The sequence below is a fragment of the Eptatretus burgeri genome, chromosome 17 (genome assembly GCF_056783735.1).
Source record: "Eptatretus burgeri isolate ZD-2024b chromosome 17, Ebu_testis_v1, whole genome shotgun sequence".
Lineage (NCBI taxonomy): Eukaryota > Metazoa > Chordata > Myxini > Myxiniformes > Myxinidae > Eptatretus > Eptatretus burgeri.
In genome coordinates this window covers 41,836,634-41,851,118 of record NC_140977.1, presented here as the reverse complement: position 1 = coordinate 41,851,118, position 14,485 = coordinate 41,836,634, and the positions used below count along the sequence as shown (strand labels likewise).

General features: G+C 44.3%; 1 long non-coding RNA gene across 1 annotated transcript; it reads left to right on the top strand.

Annotated features, from left to right (window-relative positions):
• The first annotated feature begins 640 nt into the window (after positions 1-640).
• On the top strand, positions 641-10,837 carry LOC147009878 (uncharacterized). Its single transcript, XR_015052729.1, has 4 exons — positions 641-798; positions 7,716-7,886; positions 8,287-8,347; positions 10,569-10,837. It is a non-coding gene; the product is annotated as an uncharacterized LOC147009878 (long non-coding RNA).
• Positions 10,838-14,485: the final 3,648 nt, after the last annotated feature.

The window sequence follows — 14,485 nt, the reverse complement described above, 5'->3', positions numbered from 1 at the left end:
TCAATTGAGCTTCTGATGAGAAAGACCATTCAGTCTGCTCCACATCACTCAGAGATCATCTCAACACCTGTTCACCTGAATTTCGGCCAAGCTACAAAATGCCATTCTGGTGTTTCACAGAATGAATCATCAATGTGTGTGTCGTTCCTCCGATGGACGACTGGGCGTCTTGTCTTCCGACATTCGTTGATGCATATTAAAGATCCCAACGATTCCCTTCAGGAAGAGAAGGCGAGCTATCACCGGCACCATGACCAAGTTATAAATTCCTGCCCGATCTTCTGCTGGGAAGGCAATGGCAAACCACCTCGTATAACCCTTTCTCAAGAAGCTGCTTCGGCGACACAGACGCTCATGAACTCGTATGGAAATTTAAATATCGAACCAGATTCGGCAGATGAACAAAGTTCCAAGTTTTTATGACGTCTTTCACTGTTACTGCTGATCCAGGTGAGCTTCAGGTCACGTGGTCCTATTTTTCTTTCATCTGATGTTTATAGTTTGATGCCATTGTGCACACAAGCACTTTATGCACATCCTGTATTGTCATATCCTCAGTGATGTATTTGGGTTTGTTTGAAATGTAAATCGTTCTTTTTTCATTTTCTGCTTTGACGGAGCATCCAGGTTTACCTGGCATTGATTGATTTACATATTGAGAAACACAAATCGGGTCAAATCATCAATTTAGCTTCTGATAAAAGGACGATTCGCTCTGCTCCACATCACTCGGAGATCATCTCAACACCTGTTCACCTGATTTTGATCCGTCCTGTGTCACTTGATTTGAAAGAGTCGGTAAGTTTGGGGAATCGTTCATTCTCATGAGATTAGTTTTCTTGTCCGAGATTATCTTGTTCGATAATTACAGTTCTGTTGGTTCGTTGTAATGAGAGATTTTAAAGTTACTTTTAAACTTCTGGTGAGACCATTTTATTACCTTCTCGATACCAGGTTCGAATAAACTCTTCTGAAACGATGGAGGATCTTCGGTTTGCGTTGTCACGGCGATCTGAAAACGATGAACTGTGTTGTGAAACATGCTGGTTTGGGTAAAACCTCGGAATTTGAACTGCATTGTGTAACGACTTCACGCTTCTTCTTTGTGAGGCCACAGATGTGCCGCTGATTCAGTGCCCCCGGAGGTTAGGGCAGTGATTGGCATTTTGTTTCTGGGTGTTTTGGAATGTCTCGTCTATTTTTCATGAAGAACACTGTGGGGTCTTGAACGTCGACTGACTCTTTCTCCCAGATGGGATACCCAGTTTGGCTTTCATCGAAAGGACGGCATAAACTATCAGCATTGAGAAATCACCCTGCTTGTGAAGCACCAGGATGATATTTCACAGCGAAGGCAGGATTCCAACCTCCGCTCGACAGCTTCATGGTACCCCACGTACCCTGAGGCTATCATTCCAGGCGAGAGAGGTTCGAGCTGAGGCTGCTTACCCCGAGGCTATCCTTACAGGTCAAACAGCTTCAAGGTGAGTGTGCGTACCCCGAGGTTATCCTTCCAGGCAAGACAGCTTCAAGGTGAGTGTGCATACCCCAAGGCTATCCTTACAGGCCAAAAAGCATCGAGGTGAGTGTGCGTACCCCGAGGAAATCCTTGCAGGCTAGACAGCTTCAAGGTGAGTGTGTATACCCAGAGGCTATCCTTGCAGGTTCGACAGCTTCGAGGTGAGTGTGTGTACTCCGAGGCTGGCCTAACATCCACTTTTTTATATTGAAAGCTGCAGACACGCACTGAATCCTCCTCAACGAGGCCAAGCCTAAATTAAATGAATTGCATGAATTGAAAAGTAAGGAAATAGAGAATAGTTGATGAGTTTTTGAGAAAGTAAAAAATCGGCTTTTTGAAAAGGGGAAGATCACACGTGTTTGGGAAGAGATGAGAAGGTTAAGAGTTCAGAGTTTGGCAGTGGAGGGGAAGAAACAAACATCATCATGGCCCACCCTTGAATTGCCAATGGCGAAACAATAATCACATGATGTAGTGGCTTGTCGAGGATTTCTTGCTCTCGGAAATGGTGGAGGTGCACAAACAGCAAGTTCTTGTGAGCATACACCGAAGTAATATCTGTCGAAAAGAGAAAGAGACCCGACCATGCGGCGAAATTTGAGCGGGTCGAGTTTTGATGTCACATTGGTGGAGTTCACACGTCGAGTCACTGTGGAATCAATTCTGTCCAGTGTGTTCGTGGAGCTGGAACCTCCGCAGATGTGAGAGCAGTACTCCATACAATGGTGAATCAATCTTTTATATCGTTGGAGCAACTGTACAGAGGGGAAGCTTCATCAACATCTGAACAGGACTCCTCATTTCTCTGAGGCAGATGTAGTTATTTGCATGTATGCCCCGATGAGAATAGGTGTACCATATCCCTGTGTGTCGCAAGAGGCGACCAGGGTTGCGTCAGGAAGCGCATCCGGCGTAAAACCTATGCCAAATCATTATGCGGACAACAAAAAGAATTTCCATGCGGATCGGTCGAGGCCCGGGTTACCCACGACTGCCACCGGTACCGGTGGTCAGCAGGGTACCAGTGGAAATTGTGCTACTGCTGGGCGAAGGAGGAGAAGGAGATGGGGAAGGCGAGTCCTGAGGCAGTGGGAGAGGGGGAAGGGTAGAAGTGTGGAGGTGAGAGTTGGAATTCTGAATGTTGGGACAATGACTGGCAAAGGGCGAGAGTTGGCTGATATGATGGAGAGAAGAAAGGTGGACATACTGTGTGTACAAGAGACCAAGTGGATGGGGAGTAAGGCATGGAGCATTGGAGGTGGTTTCAAACTGTTCTACCATGGTGTGGATGGGAGGAGAAATGGTGTCGGGGTAATCCTGAAGGAGGATTATGTCAAGAGGGTATTGGAGGTAAGGAGAGTGTCTGACAGAGTGATGAATGTGAAGTTGGAAATTGAAGGGGTGATGATGAATGTCATCAGTGAATATGCCCCACATATGGGGTGTGAGATGGAGTATAAAGAAGATTTCTGGAGTGAGTTAGATGAAGTAGTGCAGAGTGTATCCAAGGATGAAAGAGTGATGATTGGAGCAGATTTCAATGGCCATGTTGGGGAAGGGAATAAAGAGGATGATGAGGTGATGGGTAGGTATGGTCTCAACAAGAGAAATGTGGAAGGGCAAATGGTGGTAGAGTTTTCAAAAAGAATGGAAATGGCAGTGGTAAATACGTATTTCAAGAAGAAGGAGGAACACAGGGTGACATACAAGAGTGGAAAGTGCACACAGGTGGATTACATCTTAAGCAGGAGATGCAACCTGAAAGAGATTGGTGACTGTCAGGTGTTGCCAGGGGAGAGTGTAGCTCGACAGCATCGATTGGTGGTCTGCAGGATGACTTTAGAGATGAGGTTGAGGAAGAGAGTGAGGGCTGAACCGAGGACCAGATGTTGGAAGCTGAAGGAGGAAGACTGTTGCGTGGAATTTAGGGAGGAGGTGAGACAGGCGTTGGATGGTGGTAAAGATGGGTGGGATGATTGGGCAACTACAGCAGAAGTGGTGAGAGATAGCTAGGAAGATACTTGGTGTGAAATGTGGACAGAGGAAGGAAGATAAGGAGACTTGGTGGTGGAACGAGGAAGTACAGGAAAGTATAAGGAAGAAGGGGTTGGCGAAAAGGAACTGAGAGAGGCAGAGAGATGAAGAAAGAAAGTAAACAAAGTTGTTAAGCCACATCATGAAGTTGTTGAAAAGAGCAGTGGAAGCTCGGTTGAGAGGAGAGGTGACGATTTGTGAGCAGCAATTTGGGTTTCTGCCAGGAAAGAGCACCACTGATGCGATGTTTGCTTTGAGAATGTTGATGAAGTATAGGGAAGGGCAGAAAGAGTTACATTGTGTGTTTGTGGATTTAGAGAAAGCTTATGATAGGGTGCCAAGAGAGGAGTTGTGGCGTTGTATGAGGAAGTCGGGAGTGGTGGAGAAGTATGTGAGGATCATGCAGGATATCTATGAGGACAGTGTGACAGCGGTGAGGTGTGCGGAAGGAATGAGGAACCGGTTTAAGGTAAAAGTGGGATTGCACCAAGGATCGACTCTGAGCCCTTTCCTGTTTGCAATGGTGATGGACAGGTTGACGGATGAGATCAGACTGGAGTCTCCATGGACTATGATGTTCGCGGATGACATCATGATCTGCAGGGAGAGTGGGGAGCAGGCTGAGGCGAGCCTCGAGAGGTGGAGGTACGCACTGGAGAGAAGGGGAATGATAGTCAGTCGGAGTAAGACGGAGTACATGTGCATAAATGAGAGGGAGGGTGGTGGTATGGTGCGGTTGCAAGGAGTTGAGGTGGGGAAGGTGGATGGGTTTAAATACTTGGGATCAACTGTCCAAAGTAACGGAGAGTGTGGGAGAGAAGTGAAAAAGAGAGTGCAGGCAGGATGGAGTGGTTGGAGAAGAGTTGCAGGAGTGATTTGAGAAAGAACAGTAGCTGCAAGAGTGAAGGGGAAAGTATATAAGATGGTAGTGAGACCAGCTATGTTGTATGGTTTCGAGGCGGTGGTGCGAACAAAAAGAGAGGAAGGGGAGCTGGAGGTGGCAGAGTTAAAGATGCTGCGATTCTCGTTGGGAATGACGAGGATGGACAGGATAAGAAATGAGTATATGATGGGGGACTGCGCAGGAAGGACGGTTTGGAGATCAAGTGAGAGAGGCGAGATTGAGATGGTTTGGACATGTGCACAGGAGGGAAACGGAGTATATCGGGAGAAGGATGTTGAAGGTGGAGCGGCCAGGCAGGAGGAGAAGAGTAAGGCCAAAGTAGAGGTTCATGGATACGGTGAGGGCGGACATGTGGGTGGTTGGAGTGTCAATGGAAGATGTGGAGGATAGAGCGAAATGGAGACGGATGATCCGCTGTGGCGACCCCGAACGGGAGCAAGCCGAAAGAAGAAGAAGAAGAAAATGCAGTTATTTGCATAATATGTGGATTCCAGGATAAATATGATGTTTGAGTAATACCTGTGAGGTTTATTTCATCACATGGTGTAATTCTGGAGCTTTCAAGGGAGATCGGAGAGTTGAGAGGAGTTTTAGAGAGAGAGAGAGAGAGAGAGAGAGAGAGAGAGAGAGAGAGAGAGAGAGAGAGAGAGAGAGAGAGAGAGAGAGAGAGAGAGAGAGAGAGAGAGAGAGAGAGAGAGAGAGAGAGAGAGAGAGAGAGAGAGATATGGGAAGACATTGAGTTTTTTAAACAATAAACTTAACTTGATGACATTTGCCCCACTGGGTCTGTGATGAAACGAGATGTCGATCGAGTGAGGGAATATGGGGCACATGAAAAAAAGACATTGAGGAATGTCATGTTGAGTCGTCAGCATACGAGTGCTTTTGGTTATTTGTGGAAGAAAGAAGGTCATTGACAAAAAGAAGGAAAAGTGTTAGAGACAGAACTGAAGCCTGAGGTGCACCGCTGTTGATGGGGAAGGGGGAGATGATGAACCATCAACAATTACAGAGATAGAGTGGTCGGAGAGAAAGCTCGATGTGAGAGAGCAGAGTGAAGGAGGAAAGGTGAAAGAGGGAAGCTTGGAAATCAGTTCCCGATGCCAAACTTGTCAATGGCTTTTGATATATAAAGGCCGAAAACAAAGGATTCCTCATCATCTCGAAAAGAGGCCCCGACATTCGTAATGAAAGAAAGGATATCACCTGTAGACATTGCCTTGCGAAAGTTGTATTGGTGGTCAGATGGAAGACTGTGAGATTCAAGATGCTTGAGAAAATGGGAATGGAGAAGACATTCATGGACTTTGGAAACAGTGGAAATCAGAGCAATCGGACGGTAGTTGGAAGGGTTTGAATGATCACCTTTCTTTAAAATAGGTTGTACTGAGGCATGTTTCCAGGAAAGAGGAAAAGTTTGGGTTTTTACACAAAAACGAAATAACGAGCAAGCACGGGGTGCAACTTCTGTAGCATATTCATTTAAGACATAGGGAGGAATGTCATCTTGTCCGTAGGCTTTGCTGATATCAAGAGAGAGAGAATTATTTTTTTTGACTGTGTAAAAAGAGATTATGGGGATGGACATTGGATTGATGAGGGGAGCAGCAGAGGGAGATGAAAGGTTCGAGTCATCCAGAGTGGTGTTGGAGGAGAAATGAGAAACAAAAAGAGTTGCTTTATTGGTTGGAGAGACAGCGAGAGCATCATCTGAAACGAAAACTGAAGGAAAGTTATAACAACAGAAGTTGTTGGAGATACTTTTTGCTCAGGACCAGAAAGATCTTTTTGTGAAAGAAGATGAGAGGTTGTCACATTTCTTTTGAAGAAAGGAATGCTTCACCTCACGTATAACATGTTTGCAATGATTTCTGGTGGATATGAAAGCTGAATACGAGTCAGAGGAGGAATAGTTTTTCCATGTTCAAGATGCGACATCCCTTACACGAATGGACGCAGAGCAGAATTGGTCGGAGAGATAGATTTGAAAGAGAAGGGGATATAAGCCTCCATTCCTGCAACAATAACCTCAGCCACACATTCAGCAGAGATGGAGGCATCACCCAAGGAGAGGGAGAGGTCTTTCCAGGGAAAGTCAGAAAGAAGTTTCATAAACCAGTTGAGTCAGCTTTATTGAAATGCCAATACTGGCGTTTCGTCGGAGTGTTCGGATGAGAAGTGGGGAAAAGTAAAGTGATGTTCACAGGATTGTGGTCAGAAGAAAGAATCGGAGGTGAAATTGTTTCGATGTAATGCACCTGATTGGTCGTGAAGAACAAATCCAATGTAATGGTAGTGTGGTCATGACGATCTGGGATATGGGAAGGGTGCGTGATAATTTATTCCAAATCATTTAGAAAGGGAAACGTTGGAGTTTCAACCCGCTCCCCACCCCCCCCCCCCAACAAAATGTGGGAAGATTTCAGCCATTCTCTGTGTTGTCCACTGAAGTCTCCCACATTGAGAAATTCTGCTTGAGCATGTTCGGATGTCAAGTCCTCATGGCAAGAATTAAGAAAGACAAAGAAAGCATTTAAGTTTGTAGAATTTGGAGAGCAGTAAGTGAAACAGAGAAAGATTGTGATCGTCGGGAGACAAATCTTCTATCATTCCATGGTGTCCTTCGTGAAGAGTAGGCGAGCTATCCCCAGCACCCAGCACCATGGCCAATTTCCAAATTCCAGCAATAACTTGTCAACCGTCAAGCCTGGTCAGCCGGTTATGAAGGCTCGGGCAAAGCTTCCCGTTGGCTGACTCCATAAAAACAGTGGGATAATGGTTGGCGCTGCAGAAGAAGAAGAAGAAGAAGAAGAAGAAGAAGAAGAAGAAGAAGAAGAAGAAGAAGAAGAAGAAGAAGAAGGCAATTATGACATCATAACAAGAGCACCGATGACATCGAAAAAATCACACTCATTCATCAGAATTGCTGTGTGGCAAGTTTCAATTTCTTCCTTTGTGCAGTTTCAGAGTTTCCGTTTTTAAAATATGGCTGCCAAACCACGTGACTGTCGACGTCGTTATTATCTTTAAACATTGTATGGGAATTGTCGGACCAATGTCGAAAATTTCATCTCAATCCAACAACTGGTTGTGGAGAAAAACACGAAAGTTCTGTGCGGACAGAAAGACAGACAGACAGACGGACAGACGGACAGACAGACAGACAAATGGACCCAAATGCAACATCCTCTCCTTTGGTGAGGGTAATAATCTCTGGATCACCTCCATCACAAAACCCACTCTAATGTGCTGCAGGACCATGAAGTTCTTGATATTGACTACGATGCTCCTTTCTTTGGCCTTCGTTGGGTCGTCAACCATGATGGAGGAACCAGAACCTGGAGAGGATCATGATGGACCAGATCAGCGAGGACGACCTGACGTGTCTTCTTCTTCAACACTTTACAAACGTGAAAATCCTTCGAAGTAAATATAAACGTGACATTCCTCATAATCTCATTTTCACACATTCGAGATTTCACTTTTTCTTTCAGTAATTTTTGTACAAACTATTTCACAGTAAATGAGAATCAATATCTCCATGAATATCTTCACATTCCTCTCCTCATTACACGTCATCTTCATTTCCTTTCTTCACCAAACGCCCACCCCTCCTCCCTCTTTACCCAAACCATATCTTCACCCCCACCACCCACCCCTCCCCCCTATTTACGCAAACCATATGTTCACCCCCACCGCACATCCTCCCCCTCCCCCTCTCTTTACCCCCACCATCTCTCCACCCCCCCCAACCCCCATCAATTTCTTTTCCACAAATCAATGTCTTGCATCTTCACATTTCCACCCCATCGGTGTTTCTCCACAGGAGGTTCGGTTGGTGGTTCTTCCGTGGATAGGAAGGTCGATAGATGATGGGTCACCAAGAGGTAAGTGCAGTTCCGGTTTAATGTTCACAAATGTCGAGTGATGAATGTTTTCCAAGATTCCTCACAATGTGTATTTAATTTCACCAACTCTTCAAAAATATTTCTTGATAATCTTTGATAAGGTTTTGAATGATGTAACACTGTGACGTCCACACGATAATTAACCTGAATGTATAGAATAATTAATTGAAGTAAAACATCGTTGAAACAACCATCCACACTCTCGTTCAAGATACATCACACGTGGTGATGAACAACATGTCGATTCGTTGTCGGGAATGTAACAATCACAATGGGGTTCATTTGTCAGATGTAACGTTGAAGTACCTTAATTATATCTCAATATAATCTCTAATCTGTGTGATTTCCAACCATGTGCTCGACCCAATATTTGTTATGTTCATTAATTATTTGCAGCACGAAATATTGTGTCATATATATAAACCCCCGACCCCTCCCCCCTCCCCCAACCCTCCACCCCCCGCCCCACCTTGTACTTCTCAATCCATGAACCACTCGTTGATGGGAGACAGTCGTCAGACAGGTAGTTTAGTATCTCACTCAACATTGATGTTTGTTATTCTGGGTTCTATTCCCGATTCTGTGAAATCAAAACCATCATTGTGACACCGTGAGAACAGGTGATGATTCCTCCCAGAGGAACATCACATTTCATGGGGAATGTCAAGGTTATTGTAACAGTTACAGGAGCTGTGTCTTTCCTTTATATTTAACCTCCGCCATCGAAGATCGGAGGTTACTGTTTTCACCCCTTTCTGTTTGTTTGTTTGTTACTTTCGAAATCTAAAGATTTCGTAAATATATTGATGCCTTCCGTTTCTGTTTGTTTGTTTGTTTGTTTGTTTGTCGGCACGATAACTCGAGAACGGAAGAAGCTACCAATGCCAAATTACACCAAGTGATTCAGGAGGGTGATGGCTCGTGCTGGTTAGATTTTGGTCAAAATCGGTCAAAGGTCAAGGTCACAGTGAGGTCAAACATAATTCCGTGAATTCACGTGGAGAAATGGAGTATTTTTGCTTCACTCGACGTTACGAGTTCATTTTAACTTCGATTTTAATTTTGTCTTCGGTTTTTGCGATCACTGAGGACGCTTAAAACTCGGGTGTCGAAATTCTGGTAAAAATCGGATGTTTTGGCGACGTTTTTAGATTGTATAAAAAATATTTCACTCGACGCGTCACGGGTCGTCCCATGATGCAGTGCGCTCGAGCAGACGCGTCGTTGAGTTACGTTAAGGTATTATTGCGTGGAGAAATGGAGATTTTTGCTTTGGTCGACGTTACGATTTTTGATGGTTTGGTACAGAATCATCGTAGAAACTTATGGTTTGCGTCGCTACCTTCTCTCGAGACAGCTTTTATTAAACAAGGTCAGAGGTCAAGTTGACGATTTCGTAAGTACCAGTCTCTGACTGCTTGTTTGCTTGTTTGTTTGTTTGTGAACAGTATTACCGAAAAACTCCTCGACGGATTTCGACGAAACTTGGTGGGGGGATAAGGTATGGTCCATTGATCATGGCATTAGATTTTGGACTTGGTCCAAAATCCAATATGGCCGCTATTGTGGCCATTTTGAAAAAGTATTTGAATTTTTTTTTTGCATCTCTTCATGTTTTAAGTGATTTCCAACCCCCCGCCCCCAAAAAAAAATTTGTGAGAGAAAAAAAATTTTGCAACTTTTTTTCAACAAAATTTCGATTTTTTTCTCCATGTTAAAAGTGATTTCCAACAAAAAACATGCCAAAATTATAATTGCGGCTGATTTTGGAACTTCAGGTGGATATACCCACGTAAAATCAATTTCTGTCTCAAGGAATCGAGTTATAACGAATGAATTGAGTATGTAAAAGTTAAAAGTAAAAGGGAAAGTTGCAACCTATAACTCTGTGAGCACTTTTGACGTCAAATTGAATGAATAGGATATCAGGTTCACTTGAGTGACCCAGCAGTGTTGGCGGCGGAGGTTTTGCACTCTACTGAGTGCTCCCCCTCTCGTTCGGGTTGTTTTGTTCAAGATACCATGGTAAAAGATGAAGTAATAAGAGTTTGGGTTGTGGTCTGTGACATCCACATTGTGTCTAAAATGTTAATATTTGTTGATCCAGTCGAAGGGAGGATCTGCTTGGTATAAATTATTGACATGATGAACCAATCTCATGAATAATCCGTGTAATTACATCTTTCCTTCTCACCCCAAGTGGTCCATCAGGTTGAATAAGAGTTCCAAGACCAGGACCGGACCCACCTCCTCACATCTTCTCATCTCATTCTTCCAACAAGACACCTGTTTCACCATTTCCTTTGCTTGATGTTCCTGCCATGTATTGATTGTTAACAATGATTATAAACATGAACAGTTTCTCTACAAATATGAACCCTTCATTACATCAATGAATGTAAAATCTCTATTTCATGTTTATCCATCGATCATGTACCTGTAGCTTACAATAAACTCTTCAGCTCGTCACCTTTGTGTTTTCATTACATGGTCGGGTACCACGCCTTCCCCTCGAGTATAATTACCTTTGATTCGGCCATTTTAGAAGCACAATGTTTCAGTGTCACCAATCCGTGTCAGCAGACATCGTCCAAGTGACACCAAGTACTTGAACCTCCAAAACACAAGATGGTCCATGGAAGAAATCCTCGGTGATTATTATCTTGTTTTAGGAGGGAAGGAAAATCGCGGGTTCACATTTGCTTTACTTTCCCATTTCTTCATTTTATTGTTCATCCCCTTTTTTCCAATGGGAATTCTTCCATGAGATCATACTCTCTCGAAGCAGATTGATCCCATCACGACTGCAGTTCCCATACACATCCTCTCGCCACTGGGGTGGTAAATCCTGTGGTGAGGGAGTTGTGACATCGAGTCACGACGTGCGGCTTCGTGTTGAGTTGACCTGCGGTTCACCACGTGGTGCTCCATCCCGTGACGTGGTGCTCCATCCCGTGACTTGGTGCTCCATCCCGTGACGTGGTGCTCCATCCCGTGACGTGGTGCTCCATCCCGTGACGTGGTGCTCCATCCCGTGACGTGGTGCTCCATCGCGTGACTTGGTGCTCCATCCCGTGACGTGGTGCTCCATTGCGTGACTTGGTGCTCCATCGCGTGATGTGGTGCTGCCTTAGGTTTTGCAGAATCATGCGACGAAGCATTGCCTAGCATCACGTGATACAGCATAACAACACACGTGTAATGTTTCAGGCAGGTAAAGCAGTTTGAGTGCTCCATCAATCTTTTTTTGTGTTCCACACACAGAATCCTCAGAGCTTCTTCGTGCTGCAGCTTCGTTGCCGCCTCCTGATGATCGCGCTCCCGTTGACATACATGAATCCATGACATCTCCCCCCTCACATTAAGTGTGAAAATGCATTTAAGATGAACACAAGACTCATGAAGACACTAGTATATAATACAAACATCATGAATATTGGCCACAAATCAATGCGGATTTGACTCTTTGGAACTCTGGATGACCGTTGGGGCACAAAACCGACAGAAGGCCCGCTGGTGATGCTGCAACAACGATATTGGGATCAGCCTCAGGAAGTGGTGCAGTATCATCTGCAAAAAATACCTCACTCATCACAGGTTCAGGAAATGGCGAGACATAATTTGTGAAGATGACAGGATCACAAGACCGATAGTAGACATGATCAAGGTGCCTCCAGACGACTCGACTGCCGTCGAGGTTGATCTTGTGGGACAACGGTCCCTCGTTTTTGTGACCCCTCCCTGGTAGCCAAGCCTTTCCACGACCAAAGTTTTTCACAAACACCGGGTCCCTGATGTTTATAGAGCGCTGTCCAGCATGTTTCTCATGATGAAGTCTCTCTTTCCACTAATTTTGAAACACGACTGATGCCATGTCTGCGCTTGGAGAATCCAGTTATTTACACAAACTTCGTTTCATCAGCAGCTCATCTGGTGTCACCCCCGTTGTGGTGTGGGAATTGATGCGGAAAGCGAAAAGCAAACGTGACAGTCTGTTCTGAAGGCTTCCACCGTGTATCTTATTGAGACCAGACTTGATGAAACTCACGGAGCGTTCGGAGAGTCCACTCGAAGCCTGATGGTGTGGACTCACAAACTTATGAATTATGCAGTTGAGGCAGGTGAATTCAGAGCTTGAGAAACAGGTTCCATTGTCAGTGACTCTCATCCGTGGCAAACCATCAGTGGTAAAGCACTGGCACAACCTCTTTGTGGTAACGTGTGAGGTTTATGTCTGTGTTCCATCGGCATCGACACATTTAGCGTGAGCATCTGTAACAATAAGAATCATAGGCCTTCGACGGGTCCAGCGTCCATCTGCCATGGTTCAGTGGGCCATTCCCAGGGGTGGTGTGGTGCCTTTGCAGGGGCATTTTGACTGCCTTGGCATGGATAAAAACGTTTCACACACTGATCGATATCAGAGTCAAGATGAGGCCACCATACAGAGTTCCATGCCAGCGTTTTGCTTATAACCATGCCTGGATGACAATCATGAGGCTGATTCAAAATCTGTGTGCGCAAGTTTGGGGAAATGACATCTCGGAATCCCAACAGCAAGCAGCTATTCTCGACAATAAATTAACATTCACATGACCCCCCCCCCCTACAGTTGCGATGAACCGAGGAACGAGTTTCTATGACGGAGGATGACCCCATTACCCAACTGGATTGCTTACCGAGAAGGCAGTAAAATATTCTCACCATAAGTTTGAAAGTAACTTTAAAATCCCTCATTACAACAAACCAGCAGAACTCGATGTATCAAACAAGATAATCTCGGATGAGAAAGCTAATCTCATGAGAACGAACGATTCCCCAAACTTACCGACACTTTCCAATCAAGAGAACAGGATGGATCAAAATCAGGTGAACAGGTGTTGAGATGATCTGCGAGTGATGTGGAGCAGAGCGAATCGTCCTTTTATCAGAAGCTAAATTGATGATAAGACCAGATTTGTGTTTTTCTCAATTTGTTCGTGTCGAAGATTTCCTCTTAAAGCATTTGTAATTGTTGTGAATGAATAAAGCCATTGTTCCTCACTCATAAAATATTATTTGAACTTCGGTAAAATGCTGCATTTGACAGGATTCCATTGTAAACATGATTATTCATGTATTCTGTTCCATTTGCTTTCTGTGAAAACAAACATCAGGCTTCAGTTGATGTTGATTTGTGATCTTGTTTTGTCATTTTTTGATTAAAACGATGTGATAACCAGGAAATGTTGCATAAGTTCCAGAAAGACTTAAGTTTTTCAATTAGTGCATGATGAAATAAAACTTTTGATATTTCATAATTGAGTTCGCAAATTTAATGAATATCGTGCATGTCTTTTTGTGTCCTGTCATCCTGCCGAGGATGTCAAGACGAATGGCAGCATGCTGGTACACTGTGTCGGAGTGGCGACCTGTCCATAATTGTGCCCAATATAGTGTAGTAGATCTTATAAAATCGTGCAAAATATGATGCAAGCATCAAATTTGGCATTTGTGTTCTGCACAGCTTTCTGAACAAATCTGCCCAATTGGCCATTTGAAAATCCAAATTTTGAAAAGTTTGAAGAAAAAACAAACTTCAAATAAATTTGAAGTCACAGCTGGCTGAAATTCTTGAAGCGCAAGTGAACATCCCAGACAGATAACCAAGGGGAGATGCAGTCATCATTGATGGCTCAGCGCTTATCAATGCCCTACCTCCACACACTTCAAAGATATTTGATGACGATGATAAAGAAGACATCGTACCAAAGGTGGAATTCTATGGTTCCAGGTACGAGAGGGTGGACGTAGTCTTTGATGTGTACAAGAAGTCAAGTCTGAAGTCCGAGGGAAGGTGGAAAAGGGGGCAAGGAATCAGAAGAAGAGTGACAGGAACCAGTAAGACCCCAAGTAACTGGAGAAGCTTTGTTCGAGATGACAGCAACAAGACTGAGCTGTTTCACTTCCTTGCAGAAAAGATGCGTGAAGCACAGACGACAAGCACAGTCATTGTCACAAAAGGAGAACATGCCATTAGCAACACAAGGAAGTCACTGGATGCTGTGTCTCCATGTTGTCATGAAGAAGCTGACACTCAAATATTTGTAAACACCAGGGATGCAACGACGGATGGTA